Raw genomic sequence first — 14,464 nt, forward strand, 5'->3', positions numbered from 1 at the left:
TCCAGCGGCGGACAAGATCTGATATCCCATCTACAAGCTGGGGAGGAGAAGTCGGGGTCAGACTGCTTGCCTAACAGGGTGGCCAACGACTTCTAGTTGGTTCAGAAACAGCATTATTTGTGCACAGGGAAAAGTTGCACTCTTGGAGCCTAGTCAGTTGCTATCTCGAAGCTCGTGCTGCCCCTGAAAGGGGCACGCCAGGATGTATCACCTCATCAGACCTCTACTTGGCAAGCTTGGTTCTCTGTCTCCCTCCAGCTCTGCTTAGGAAGAGAAGATTGTGAGGGTCACTCTCCCTTTTGTAATGAAGGGAAAGGGTTCCCATGTGTGGCCATGTTCTCCTACTCTTCCATCTCTCCCACAAGCACAAGAATAGATGTAGCAAGACACGTTGTGGAGTGAAGGGTATGCTTGAATAGTAGGGCTCTTTTGTCAAGTACAAAGCAGCTGCAGCTTAGGTGTACTTCAGTTTGTACTATTTAGGTGGAATTAACAGAGTTCAGGTGTACCCCCTCCCTCAGTCTGTTCCTAAGCTTTAGTAGTTTATGTAACAAAACTTTCACATCGGTTTGGGCCCAGATCCTGTAAGAGTATTCTGGCCAAATTTGAAGGTTACCTGAAGGTCATCAGGAAATTGAAGTAAATAGACAGCCGGGAGCGCGCTGGTGGCAGAGCAACAGGCTGGATGCCTTTGCTAACGATAGGATCTGCAATTTTATCTGGCTTGGCTGTTGAGGGAAAAGTGACGGGAATGTTTGAGAGCTACCTGCTCAGTACGCCAATATGCAGGCATCTTTGTTTTTCTGAGCTAGAGCTCTGTCGTCTGATGACACCCAAAAGTTATAAAATAAAATGAACCAAAAAACAGATGTAAAAACTCACAGCAGCGCTGAACTTTGCACAGTTTAATTAAAATGCCTAATTGGATTAGCAAACCATAATTTGGATTATTGGATTTGCCACACAATAGTTTTAAAATGCGTGATATATCACAACGAGTGCAAATACTCTCTGGTAAGTGGGCCAGCAGTTGGAGTTCTCTTACTCTTCCTATGTCTTGGAAAGATCTTTCTGATACCTTCATTGAAAACAAACAAATGAAAAAGGAGTGCTTCTCAGGAGCACTATAAAAAAAAAAAAAGAACTTGAAAGGAACTTTGCTGTAAGTCCATGCTTATCAACAACATCTACTAATTTGTTATGCCTGACTTGTAGCTCATTTCAGCAGCTTGATTTTTCAGGCTGGACTAAGCATCTCTCCTTTGAAAACGCATGTCCATGTATACCATGTCAGGTATCCAAACTGAGCAGCATCATCAAACATTTAAAATCATTAGTCTTGGTCTGTGGTCATTGCTCTGACTTTGCAGACGCTGCTCCAAACAATCTTACCTAAAAATCAAAAGAAGATACTGTGCTAATGCTTAATCTTGAGAATACCTGGGAGCCAAGGTGTCTGTAAGAGAACCAGCAAACAAACAGCATGGATTTAGCTAGATTAGTGGCTGCTCATTCTTTCCAGACAATAATCTTTCATATCTGACAAAAGGAAAACTGATTTAGATGTCTGACATTTTGCAAACATGGTTAAAATTTAAAGAATGGAAACACGGGGAGGAAGTCTGGCACTTGTCAGAATACAAAACCCCAAAGCCAGTCAGATGTCTGATTCCTAAAGAAATGCCTAGGAATTGGAAGTGCTGCAGACTGATTTGCACCATAGAAGCTTGCTGGAAATGTCACCAAAATATGATTCCCAGTAATTATTTCTGGGCCTGGACAAGTATCATTGTTCCTGACCAGCAGTGTGAAAGTAACATAAAGTGAATATGTGGAATTCTCTCTAAAACAAACAGCTCGACATTATTTGCTCAGCTAGGGAGGAGTATTGTTTCGGTGAATACCAGCCATAATAAAAGTCTGAGCACAATATTTCAATAATAGCCTAAATAATCCTTGATCAAAGAGCAACAGGGTGGTATTAAGAGCCAGACTGATTAAATCTTCCTCAGAGAAGAATATGGAGTCCCAGGCCTCACCACTGCTCCATATGAATTAACTGGAGGGACTGGTCCTTTCTCTTTGCTCCAGGGGGAAGCAAGCAGGCAGCGAGGGAGTGGGGCAGGGCCATGGTCCCTGGGCAAGGCTACAGTGGCTTCGTAGGTGTAGAATAAGGTTGGTGAAAGGTTTCCACTGAGAGTCACATTGTCTCCATAGCATCTTTGTGACTGTTTGCCACCCGTGGTCGTGGGGACCAGAGGCGCGGCTTGGGCCTGAATTACCTCTGGCTGTCAGATTTGAAGTACCGGTCCCAGTCCTGCCTCTCATGGGGATGCCTTTCTCCCTCCACTTAATTGCTCACGGCAGTAAATTCCTTCCTGGCCCAAAAAGTAAAAAAAAAAACAGAAGAAAGATGTGAGAATGCACTACCTGCTGTAAGGTGAAAAATGAAAGGCAGTGTCCAGATGGACTTATACCTGTGAGACACTGTATTTGAATAGATTTATGCGATAGTCACTCCTCTGCTGAGTACTGCCACATGCCCAAAGCCTTGCCGTCTGGCTTCCCAGCCTGGGGAAAATAGTGACATGAAGCCTGAGAGCATGTGAAGGGTCAGAGACAGCAGGCAGGGCAATCCCTTCCATCTCCCTGCAGCTCACTGCGGAGACGCCAGTCGCTTCCCTGCGAGAAACTGCCTCAGCCACCTGACCCCAGCTACAGCCCAAGGCAGAGGAGGGTCTGTGGCTACCTGGTGGCAGCAAGGCAGAGCAGCTCCACCACAAAACTGTTACTCCTGCTCACACGCTAAGGAAAATGCATTTGGATGCAATGCTATCGCCTTGTAATAACCTGCCATCGCAGTACAGAAATTGTTCGGTTTCCCACCTGAAATGTCTATGTGCCCGTGGCTTTCTCTATACCCAGAAACAGGGTATCAGAAAGGACATTCTGCATTCAGTTCTTGGTATTGCAGGCTATCCCACCATCTGGCTTTGTGCCGCATTTTAAGGTGGCTCTTGGTAAAATGAAGTTGTTTGCCATCTGCAAAATAAAAGAAGACAAGGTGGGCAGCGAATTTAAGTGCTGCGCAGCAGTATGCTTAGGAAAAGACACTCCCAAACTGAATCCTACCTGCCCAAGACCCAAGCCCTGCAACGGTTATCTTTGAAGGCGTACAGAATAAGAATCTGTAGTGTGTACGTACAGATCCTGAGTTACTTGGGCAAGTCTGGCAGCACCACAGCAGCCAGCTTAACCAAATAATCTACCCGTTCTTAGAGCTTTCCCTCATTAAAGCATTTTACAAACCCTGCCTTAATTAAAGTTCACAGCAGTCCTGCGAGTTAGTAAAATGTCATTATCCCAATTTTACAGATGAAAAAATTGCAACAGAGAGGTGAAATGCTGTGCTTGAGGCCGCAGAAGGAGACAGTTTCAGGGGCAGGATTAGCCATTGGGAGCCGTTTGGTCTGTGCAACACAGCCAGCCTCTGAAGGCACCAAACAGGCTCTCAGAGAGATGCTGAAAACACTGCTCCCCCCTTAAGGCTCCCTTGCAGCCTCCGTTTGCTGGCTCTAAGGTGGTAAAGGAGACTGATCTGGGCGCTGACATCTGCTGTTATCCCATGCTTACCTTCCAGAACCGGTCTGTGCCGGGTATGTGCCAAGGAGAAGGAGGAAATCAGCAACATGACCTTGCTCGGGCTATTGTGGAGTCTCAGAGACCAGCCCTGTGAACAAAAAGGGACCGCAAACAAGTCACAGCAGCCTCAGAGGCTGGGCCAAGCCACAGCAGGCAATGTACCACCTTTGACCGCTGCTGGATTTGGGGGCGGCTCAGGACTTAATCCCCAAACCATGCTGCCTCGCTGAGCCAAACACGTAATAGTGACCACAAACATATCGAGGAAGGCTAGCAACCTGATGCAATCACCGATCCAAATGGTGTGCTGTTTGCAACCCATCTGGAGTGATGCAGTGTGCGAACTTCTACTCTGAGTCATGCTGCGGAGATGTGAAGCTGGGTCTCCCACCTTTCGAGCCACCACCCTAGCCAGAAGGCTCAGATGGGTGCAGCTGACACTCCTACACCTTCCATTTTCATGCAAATGTTCAAAAGGTTTCATTTTTTCCAATATGAAAGGAAAACCCCTTTTACATGTTAAAAAAAAAAAAAAATCACCACAAAGCAAGATCATCGCCCGCTACTCAGATGAACATAAAACACTTGGGTCAAATCTCTAATCCCACCTCAAGCAAGGTCAGCTCTGAAATCAGACTGGGTTGCTCAGGGTTTTATCCAGTTGTGTCTTGAAAACCTCCAAGGATAGAGATTGCACAACAACCCTGGTCAGCCTGCTCCAATGCCTAATGGTGATCGGTTTTTCCTTATATCCAGTTGGAACCAGTTGGACTGTTGTCCTAGAAAGTGTATCATTTCACCTGCTTGTGACCACCCCCAGTAATTTTTTTCCTTTTTTTGAACCTCTGCTTAAAAATAATGAAAAAAAAAAGACCGCAGAAACTTTTCAGTATGGATTTTAGCACAGTAGCACACTGTCAAGATCTCGTGCTGCGGGCACATGATTACATCAGAAATCTGATAAGAACGTATCTTTTTAGTGGCAGAATGCAGCAGCTTTTTAAAGACTCAAGTGTTATTTCATTTTTCCACCTCCTTTTAATGAGACACCGCTCTCAGGTCCCTGTAATGGAACACAGATCAGAGGTCTCTCAAGTTCTCAAGTTTACATCACGTCTTAATACCCTAAGGCACAGGTATCATGATTGTGATTTACTGCTGAAATTCACCTATTATATTCATGTTACATCAGTAATATCAGTCACCTGTTACTTTCTGGAAGTTCTTTTATAGAAACATAATGCTCAAATTGTCTTGTGGAGTCCTTTCTATATTTACTTTCCTGACTTGGGGGTGGGGAGAAAAAAAGCGTAGCGCAGGATCTAAACTACACCTGAATGACCCCTTAGAAATTACACATACACCAAAGCCAGGAACTCAGTATGCCATGGGAGTGAAGGCAGAATGTGGGTCTCATTTGGCTTTGACTCTTGTAACAAACTGCACCATAATTCTGTGTCGGAATAACTCTAACACCAACCTGGTTGTGCCTGTAACTGCATATCGCATAGCTGTGTAGTACTCTGCTGTGTTTACTGCGGCCACAGCCACCCATGGGAGGACTGTAAGGTGTGCTGCTATCCTGTTAAATGTTCTTTAATGCTGAGAAGTTAAATGCTGAGAAGTTAAATGCTGATGTTTGAAGAAATGCTGAAGGGAGACAAAATGACTTGTTTAGTCCACTACTATTTTTCTATTTTTTGGTAATCAAAGGACAGGAGTCTATTGATGGACCCTATCAGAAATCAATGAACTGGAGTGTGAGGAGTTGGGTGTAACTGATATGGGACAGCAAAAGTGAGAACAGGCCATTCTGCTGTTGATGTCTTCTTGGGGTGGTTTAATGAAAGGATAGTTCCTGTTGAATGAAATACAGAGGGATACTGTGCTAAAGCTGGTGTGGTTCAGCCTTCAGGCATTGCTGTTTGCTGATGTATCTTGAGGTCCATGGCCTCCTACACCTCAGACACTGCAAATGAAAGAGTAGTAACCAGTGGCCACACTTTCTGGTGAGCGCTGAAACCCCAGTGTGAATCTTGTCTTCCAAGACTTTGCTCTGCTTTCTCCTCCCACGTGAGTTCCTTGCTGCTGTCACTATCTTTCCCCTCTCTCTCAGCTTTCATCTGATCTGCATTACATCAGCAGGAGGAAAGCGTGGAGGGCAGCCAGCTCTGCCATGCCTGGAAAGGAAAAACGAAGCAGGGAAGCCTGATCAGATCGACGGATTGAGGTCCCTGAGTAGCAAAGGAAGTCAGAGTCGTAAACTGTGGCTCACCGGATGACCCAGAGCAGCTGCCATGAATGCCCTTGTTGTGGAGGATACCATTTTTATAATTTTCACTGTTCCTTTACCCCCTTCTTTTGCTGTTTGCACTGTTTCTTCACCTTAGTTAGGGTCAGAGAGAGACAAAGCCACAAGGTGGCTTGGGCACTGCTCGGACCGTCAGTGTGTCAGTGATGCTGCCCAAGGAGCTGGCTGATCTGAGAGGTAAATCTGCACTGAGCTCCCTGCTGCCCAGGCAGGCCTGGGAGCGGTATCTAGCCAGCAAGCTGAAGCCTAACTCAGGTTTGCTCAGGCAGCCTGCAGTGGCTGCAGTGTAGACATATGGTCTGTTTTGCTGGAGGCCAAAAAGTGACAATTATTTATATCTCAGCCTTAAGCATGGGACCAGCCTCTATTCCTCACCAAGGTGAGGATGATGGAATAAGAGGCTCTTACTCTCATCTTCTCTTTCCTCTCCTCTCTCCCCCAAAGAAGGATTTTGGTTGTTTTCTATTATGTTTGATTTGAACAATCGTGTGGTTTCTATGTGAAAGTGTCTGATGTGAAAAATACCTCTCTGTACTCTGAAAGTTGACTAATATCGCAGTAGCATGAAGTCCTTGCCTTTGTAAGCACAGGATCCGTGTTTTCTGTTTGAAGTTTTACAGTGAACCAGCCATACAAACACTAAAATTTTGCTGAAAATTAATACAGAAATTTTTCCCTGCTTCTGTGTACATACCCTCTTTGGACAAAATGGTCGAGGGGAGCCCATATCCTTTTAAAGGCAGGCAATTACTGTCTTGGAATGACATCCTGGTAAATGGGACACACAATCCTATAGTTTTGTTATCCTTCTAGAATGAAGTAAAATTGAATTAAGTACTGAGAAGAAAAAAAAAATCAATGAAGTATTGTGGAGTTTCCCTTAAATTTAGCTGGGAGGATCTTATTTGTGCTAGAAGCTTCATCCCACTGTCCCTGGCACCTCACTCCAGAGCCCAAAATGCACTCAAGGCACAGGAATAACTTCACTGAATCTCCTAAATAGAGCAGGGCAGATCACTGATCAGGCCCAAAAGTCTGCAACCTTAAGAGATGGGAGCAGCTTGGCAGACCGATGCCCCTGAAGTTTTATTTGTGTAGCCTCAAAAGAAGATTTGATACTGATTTTCCTCCCTCCTGCATCGAGAATAGCTAGGAAGCAGCACCAAACGCACTGGTGGCTGTCACCCACAGAGGTGCACAAGGCTTTCCCCAAACACAGCTCAGAACAAATTTTCTGCTGTGACAATAATATACATTGTGCCCGAGGCCAGGTTTTGACTGCTGAATGGGTCCTTGCGCTCTCAGCAGACTCCTTGAAGTCAGCGGGAGTCCACGCAGAGCAATGTGCTACCCACCACGAGTAAATGCATCACGACGTGTTCCAAATAATATTCAAGGGCCCAAATCCAAAAAAGCACATCTCCAGCTGCTAGAAACTGCATCAGGAGAGAAGTTTCCCTGATTTCAACAGCATCACCTGCGAGGAGTGAATCGCCCACATCCCTAAGTCGGATCAGGGCCTTGAAGCATATTTCTCCTGGGGTGAAGGTTGCATATCTGCATTTTGTGAGCATAATTGGATATTCTGCCGGTGCTGAAATCACAATAATAGACTCAATCTCTTGAATCTGGAAGAAGGCTCACAAGCCTGCTTTCTTGCCCTGCCCTGTTTTCATAGGCCAAATACTTGCTGTAGGAAAAATACAAAAAAGAAACAGCAAAACCCCATATCTTCTGCTTTGGGTACTTTTCCTACCTTTGGGTACTGCTAGAAACGTTCCAGTTTCCAAAGGTTTGTTCCAGAACCAATAATTAAGTAGACTCGCAGTCCATAAGATGTGTATTGAAAGCAAGCAAATTATACAGTAGCATGTCTTACTTGTCTGTCCACAAAAATAAAGTAATTTTTTGCAGTAAGCATACACAGCAGGGTTTGAATCCTGCCATTATTTTATTAAAAGTATTATTTGGATTCTACATTATTTTCATACCCTTGGTGAGATGTTTCAGTTAGAAGATTTATGTAAGGAAGTGCTTATACCTGTAAATCCATAGTGCTGGGGCATATAGGAGATATTAGGCACTTTTGGTCATGGAAGTTACAGGTTCTCTCCCTCAGTCTGAGGAAAATGTGTGTGGGGAGACAGTTATCAGTGAGCGTATCTATCACAAAACAACACCTCTAATACTAATATATTAGTAGTTTCAAACAGGAAGTTTGAGAAAGGTGATTTCCTTTTCTTCCTTTTCCCTGTCCCAAAATTGCCACCTAATTTGTACCTATACGAAGGTGGAAGGTATCAGCTGCCTTTGATCTTTAACAGGAAAACTTGGAAGCAAACGACAAGATATAAAGGACATGCTTAATAGAGAGTAAATGTTTCCCCAAATAGGTACAGCCTGGAGAAGCAGAGGCCAGCAACGAATGCGTGCTCTAGAAACTCCATCTTCCTGCAGCGGTGCATAATTTGCATTAATTATGTCTATAGCCATTACATCAGGCACTAGTCTGGGCTTCTCTAAGCAAACAGGAGATGCGATAGTTTTATCAAGAGTTTTGCTTGGTCTGTCAGTGAATTGGGCTTTCTGTCTTTGAGCAGAGCGCCCTTTTACCAGGTGTTCAATAGCCCTTTTTTTCAAGGCCGATTTCACGGCAAAGGTTCTTTGTTTACAATTTTTAGCATTGCACAGAGAGCATTCTGCAACATGGAAGTGATTATACGTTTGAAGGTACTTAAATGATGTTTGAAATGCTGAGTTGCATTTTGATATGTAAGAAAGATTTGCAAGTTGTGGTTAGTTATACATACCAAAGACAGCTTTCGAAGAATGTTCAGCCAAATGGTTTGCTTTTATACAAGAATACAGGCAGAGCGCAAACCAACAAAATTTCAGATTTAGTCAGGAAGTTACTGCTTAAAAATCATTCAAAATTTTCTTATAATTGCAATGGGAGCTGAAGAAGAAATCTGGAAGGGATTTTGCTCTGAAACTCTGTTAGCAGGTCTTTGAAATTTTTCGTTCTCCCCGTGGGTAACTGTGAAGTCCTGCAGGACGGCTGCCTTGTTATACTGGCGAGTGTCCTGCAACACACTGTCTGCACCAGCCTGCGACGCAGGACTGCCTGGGACTTTCTGTCCTGAGGCAAAACAAGTGTAACAATCCTTTACCCCCTTCCCTGTGTGTTTTATGAAAAAATTAGAAAATATTATATGCACGTAAAATGTATTTTGTAATTATATGTACTATCTATAACATGTATAGTATATTCTATATAAAATATAAAAAAATGTATAGAGAGTCGAGTCCACTTTCTGCAGACCTTCTAAAAGGGGAGACTGTTCTGATGCACAGAAACTTCAGGAATCCTCTGTTCTTCAGGAATCTATTTTCTAAACATTTAAGTGACTATTTCCACAGCGGTTCTCAGGCTAAAAGTGACTAAAATGTAACCATTTTTACTACTACCCGGAATAGCATAATTATTCCCCATCAATTTCATATACTCATGAATATGCATACACTACTACTTTCTTTGCAAAATGGGAGAAATGTGAGAAAACTAACTTTTGTCTCCAGAATATATTAAATATTTCACTTACCATGGATCCATGAAGACAGTTTTTTTTTCCTCCCTGGATTCTACCGACAACAGGAATTGATTCCCTGCACTGCCCTCAGAGAAAAGGCGCTTGGCATAGCTGCAAAGTGGGTCTGCCTAATAATAATGCATACGTAAGTCACACATGCCAATATACATTCAATAAAGCGCCATTGCTTGGAAAAGCTACTGGTGGCATATTCAGCATTTTGCTTGGGCCTACCTGACGCAGTGCTGAGAATAGCTGCTGGAGAAGTCAGGAAGTGAGAGTCCCACCAAGAACAGCAAAACCACCAGCGGCACCAGCTACCAATTTGAAGGCTGGGTGTCAGGAGGATGGGGCCAGGCTCTTTTCAGTGGTGCCCAGTGACAGGACAAGAGGTAACGGGCACAAACTTAATTATAGGAAGTTCCATCTCAACATGAGGAGGAACTTCTTTGCTTTGAGGGTGGCAGAGCACTGGAACAGGCTGCCCAGAGAGGTGGCGGAGTCTCCGTCTCTGGAGACATTCAAAACCTGCCTGGACGCGTTCCTGTGCAACCTGCTGTATGTGACCCTGCTCTGGCAGGGGGGTTGGACTAGATGATCTCCAGAGGTCCCTTCCAACCCCTACCATGCTGTGATTCTGTTATTATGCATACTAAAGAAGACTTGACAATCCTACACACTGTTATATCAGCGAGCATCAAAGTAGGTGCAAGCTGCTGGTTTGAAGAAGAATATATCCTTATTTCTTCCTGTCCAGGTTTCTCCTCGGCTCCCCACCCCCAGGAGACGTTTGCTAGCAAAGGAGAAGCTTGTGCTGTCGTTGTGGGAACTGAGAAACGGGCTATCGCCAGTCCTGGCAGGAGCTGGCGTTGCCTACCTGACCAGCCTACCAACCAGTGGGGACGCGCAGCGCGTTTTCAGTGCTGCTGCTGACATTAGGACAGGCAGAAGGGTTTTTACGTAGCGCCGTCAGTGCTGACTGCCTCTCTTGTTTGAAAATGAGCCTGCAAAATTTATTAGGTGGAGCCATCTGCTTCTCAGCTGTTCTCCTACACTGCTCCTGACAGTGACTGACAGGAGAGAAACAATGAATTTACAGCAGTGGGTGAGAATAAATTGCGTTTCTGATCCCTGTTCCAGAGCTGCTGCAGCCCTTACAGTGCAACCTGGAATATCTGGTAACACATCTCTCTTGAACTTTTAGGGTGTAGAGTAAGCATTCACAGTCACTTTTACTCTGCTCCTTGCAAGAGACAAGGAAGGAAAGCCTGCAAAGGAGTTAAGTGTTTGCAATCATTATTGTTAACTGAGCTAATGAAGGGGGAACTTCACCTGAGCTAATGAAGGGGGAACTTCACCATAACAGCCCCATGGTTTCTTTTGTTTTTAAAAGGAACCCGCTCAAAGGTCATTTGGAACTCATTGAGATATAGCTGCTGGTTTCAATAGGTTTTGAATATGGCTATGAGTGTGTGTTCTTTGAATAAGGAATTTTCATTAACCGATTGCAGCCTGGAACATGCATTTTTTTGTCACAAATACATAATCTTCGTGGCAAAATAACTTTTGGTTGTGAACATTTCTTTTGACTATGTTTATTCCATTACTAATGAAAACTGAAAGCATTGTGGGGTTTTTTCTGATATTTACCTGATGTGAAAATCAGGTGCAAAAAATTATAAAGTTTTGTCAAAACAAGAGAAGAAATCACTTTGATTCACTTGTATTGCAAAAGAAACGTATTAGTTATGCTCCTTGCACTCCAGATCTAAAAAAGAAACCGTATGTCCCCAACCTTGGCTACTTTTCAAACTATACCGGTTGGTCTAACTAACAGTAATACTTTTGCCTGCAAATGTCAGATGACAAAAATAGGGACTCTGTTGAAGTCAATAAGTGGTTTAAGGCAGCAGTGTGGCTAACTTGTTTCAACTACCCTAACAGATGAAAGAAACAGGTAAAAGAAGTTACTGCCATTTCTAAAAGCTGATTTCGCGTGTCCTTGGGAGTTAGTTGGTTACCTGCTGCAGATGCTGTGTACATTCTCGGTAGGTGTTTATGGAGGAAGCCATTCATGAGCAGAGAGGAGCCCTTGGGCTCGGCTAGCTGCCCCATGAGGCTCACAACGAACACAGGTGGCTACCCTTTCATGCTCAGTGGCATGCACAAGATGTGCTAAATTAGGTCTGCTTCTCTCATTAGGCTGCCCTCCCTTGCCAAGGGCCTGTCTTCGCCCTGGGCTGGCTGCGCTGCGCTGCATAGGCTTCCTCTTCTTCTGGCAAGCAGCACGCCACCGGCATCTTGCTGGCCAAGCAGCCATGGCTGGCTGGCTGTCCAGGGCTGAAAAGTCCTGAGACAGTGATATCTAGCTTGCTCTTGAGCAGCGTACATCCCCCCCGATAGAGCTCAGGGGCTCTATCTGCCTAATGCGTTGCTGGTGCTTCTGGCATGGCCACCTCCTCACAGCCGTGCTCACCACAGGCTGGAAAACAGTGAGCATGGGTAGGCCAAAACCAGGCAGCATCCCATCTGTGTTGGCCACCATTGCCACTGACTCAGGGCTGCCCATGTGACCAGCACTAGCCTTCTCAGGCTTGTTTCACGTCAACACTGTGTGATCAGTTGCTCTTCTCTATTTTAGGATCTTCTGTGAGTGGCAGCTATGCTCATTCACATTTAAGAAGGCCCAAGCCCAAGGCAGCGCCAGCACCCAGGTTGACTTGATGACCTGTGCTGGAGTTGCAGGGTGCCGGAGGAGTCAGCGGGCCAATAGGGAGACTTGCAAAGTAGCCCAAAGAAAACATTTAGGATGCATTGTGCCTCAAGCCATGCCAATCTCATGGCAGAACTCCAGGAGCCACTGCTCTCTTAAAAATTTGCAAGTCTTTACTCTCTTCTGGAGATGGGTGCCTAAAATCCTTGTATTTTCCTCCCTTTGGTATGTTTGAAGTATTTTAGTGTTATGAAAACGTCAGTAGCCAGCGCATGCAGCCAGGTGGCGAAAGGCTGTTCCCGGCTCAAGACAACTTAGGTCAGCATCTCCCACCTCCCCAGGCTGTAACACATGGAGAGATGGGACCTGGGGCACTCATGCTTCTCCTGGAGAAACTGTCCCTTTTTTCAAGTGGAAGAGAGAAAGAGATCACAGGTGACCAAGGGACAGTGTCTCAGCGTTCCTCTGGGGACAGGGGAACAGCTGCGCTCCCAGCCCTTCACCTGGACCATATCTCAGATCCTGCCTCCTCGTGCACAGGCTTGCCAGCTGTAACCGTGGCTTTGCAGAGGCAAGTTCATAATTCTGGTCTTTCTTGCCCTCAATAAACATTTATTTATCCCATGCAAAGGGGAGCAGCACAAATAGGGGACTGTGCCTTCCCGGAAAAAGGCAGTCGTGTATGCCCGGCCGTTGTGGCACGTTCCTGGGCAGAAGTTTGACGTCGCCCTCAAATCGGGCTCTGCTGGTGGGACAGGAGCACCCGGCCCACCACTCCCCGGGGGGGCGAGGTGGGAGGTAAGAGACCGGCCCCCGTGCTGCTCAGCATCCTCAAGGCAGGAGCACATCAGGGCGTGCTGAAAAGCAGAACGTGAAGACCCCGAAAGATGCGAGTTTGGGAAATAGTGGCACATTCAAAATGAAGTCGTTACATCAATTCTGAGGGAAAGGAAAGCTACAGAAACAGTTCATCTATTGTTTGTGGTGATTTATGAAGCAGATACAGTGAAACCAAGAAGTATTTGCACATTGTTAGACTGGGTCACCAGAGAGAGCGAGAAAGAAACATGTTATTTCTTTCGAGCAATGCGCCTGGGCGTTTATATTCCTAAGCCTACAAGACACAAATGAGCGATTTATAAAAGAAGGGGGAGAAAAATATCATGTTATCTGTTGGAATTGCTGCAAGGTCATGAAAGCGATTAGCAGAAATACCCACAACTCACCAAGAAATAACCGCCTGTGTCTCATCCCATCCGCAGCAGGAGAAAGCTGGCATGTGCAGAGCTTCTTGTTGAAAGCACTGAGCGCATCCTCCTCCTTCTTCTGCCGAGCCTGGTGGCGTAGCAAAGCACTTTTAGCGTTCACTGGAATCAAGAGTTGAGATCATTTAACCTCTACCTGAACTGTTTTGCATCTTGCAAAATTAGGTAGTGCAGTTTTGGGGGTTTTTTTACGCATACTATGCGGGGTACCTGCTACCCTTGCATGAGAGCAAGTGCTAGAAAGCAGAAGCTGAAGCACTTTCTGTTATACTCTGGAGCAGTTCAGCTCTAGCTCCAGCAATCTGTGTTTTCTTTTTGTAACAGCACCTCTCCCTGTGGTATTTTAGCACTCACTAAGAGGTAATCTCGGAGAGTAAATACATGTCCACTCCTCTGAGTTGCCTAGATTGGATTTGTCCTTTAATTCCATGTTCTGGTGGGATTGCTTATATAACGGATTTTTTCTTTGTCAGACTAAGGTTATAATTCCATGGTATGGAGAATTAGGCAAACACTTCGTATAATAAAACTACAGCCTGTGGGTGTGATGGGCTTTGGGCCAGCATCTCTGAACAGACCAATGTTTTTTGTCATTTTAAGGAGTTAGAAAATCAGACAGATTGCACAGAGATGAGAAATAGTAAATGTGTTTCATTAAAAAATATTTTCTCAAGATGGTTTCAACAAAAATATTGAATATTGGAAACGTCGTTACACCTTTTTCAGCATTGCAAATTTAGGCCAGGAGGCCTGTTTTAAAGGACTAAGGAGGAGGAATAGTAACAAAATTGGATAAAAAACTCCCCCAAAATCCCAAATGCATACTTATTTATTAGAAAAACAATCCATTTAACACACAAGTTGACAGAGAGAATGATTTCCTAGAAAAAGAAAAAGCACTTTCCATTCAGAAGGACTTTGCACACACAGTTTTGAATGGCCG

The 14,464-nt window shown here is 44.8% G+C and overlaps 1 long non-coding RNA gene across 1 annotated transcript; it reads right to left on the minus strand.

Annotated features, from left to right (window-relative positions):
• Positions 1-2,886: 2,886 nt before the first annotated feature.
• LOC141739321 (uncharacterized) lies at positions 2,887-13,795 on the minus strand. Its single transcript, XR_012585668.1, has 3 exons — positions 13,483-13,795; positions 3,634-3,730; positions 2,887-3,042 (listed from the first exon to the last, which is right to left on the minus strand). It is a non-coding gene; the product is annotated as an uncharacterized LOC141739321 (long non-coding RNA).
• Between the last annotated feature and the right edge of the window lie 669 nt (positions 13,796-14,464).

Source organism: Larus michahellis, chromosome 2 (genome assembly GCF_964199755.1).
Source record: "Larus michahellis chromosome 2, bLarMic1.1, whole genome shotgun sequence".
Taxonomy (NCBI): Eukaryota; Metazoa; Chordata; class Aves; order Charadriiformes; family Laridae; genus Larus; species Larus michahellis.